A 1,246-nucleotide genomic window follows, 5' to 3' on the forward strand; every position below is an offset into this window, starting at 1 on the left:
ACATTGAAATACTGAATCTGCAGCACCTGTATTTGCTGATCTGTAAGCAAGGATACACTTTCCATGGGTGAGATGCTTCAACTAAAAAACAACTCATCTCCCCAAGGCCTGTTCAACAACTCTCATCCAGAAGTATTAACTTGATGGTGTTTGGTTTGGGGTGAGGCGAAGTTTAGCGTCATTACATACACTAAAACTATTTCACAAAGACAGGAGGTCAGACCAGAGTCAGCACAACAAATTATGGTAATCATTTTTAAGAAGCACGTACATATCCCGCTCCCACTGTGCCACTCCACTTATCAACCCAACAAATATAAAAGCTGTCATTAAATCGGAATGGAGGCAGGTCAAAGCAGCAGATTAGATCATTATTAAATTTATTCATGGCTAATCTGATGGTAATTTGCAGTGTAATTGATTGAAAGGGGCAATGAGGCAGCATGCCGAGACATGCAATAGGAAAAGCACTTTGAGTAGCACAATGGGTTCAGTAATAGTATACATAATAAGAATAATACTTTAAAAGTAAATAAAGTTCAAGGTACTTTCAACTCAAGTCTTATTTATGCAATTTGAGGTTAAGAGACCTTGTTGATAGAATGTACAAATCAGAGGGCTTGATGTTTAAACCCCATATTATGTGCAGTTTTACATAAGTCATATTTATCCCAACATCCATCCATCTTCTCCCGCTTATCCGTGGTCGGGGGTCGCGGAGGTAGCAGTTCCAGCAGAGAGCCCTAAACTTTCCTTTCCCTGGCCCACATCAACCAGCTCTGACTGGGGGATCCCAAGGCGCTCCCAGGCCAGCGAAGAGATATAATCCCTCCACCTGGTCCTAGGTCTACCCCTTGGTCTCTTTACATTACATTACATTGCATTTAGATGACGGTTTTATCCAAAGCGTCTGTCTCTTCCTAGCTGGACGTGCCTGGAACACCTCCCAAGGGAGGCGCCCAGGTGGCATCCTTACTAGGTGCCAGAACCACCTCAACTGGCTCCTTTCGACGCGAAGGAGGAGCGGTTCAACTCCGAGTCCCTCCCGGATGACTGAACTTCTCACCTTATCCCTAAGGGAGACCAGCCACCCTGCGGAGAAAACCCATCTCGGCCGCTTGTATCCACGATCTCATTCTTTCGGTCATGACCCATCCTTCATGACCATAGGTGAGGGTAGGAACGAAAATGGCCTGGTAGACAGAGAGCTTTGCCTTCAGGCTCAGCTCTCTTTTGTCACAACGGT

The sequence above is a fragment of the Notothenia coriiceps genome, unplaced genomic scaffold, assembly GCF_000735185.1.
Source record: "Notothenia coriiceps isolate Sejong01 unplaced genomic scaffold, NC01 NC01_scaffold00017074, whole genome shotgun sequence".
Taxonomy (NCBI): Eukaryota; Metazoa; Chordata; class Actinopteri; order Perciformes; family Nototheniidae; genus Notothenia; species Notothenia coriiceps.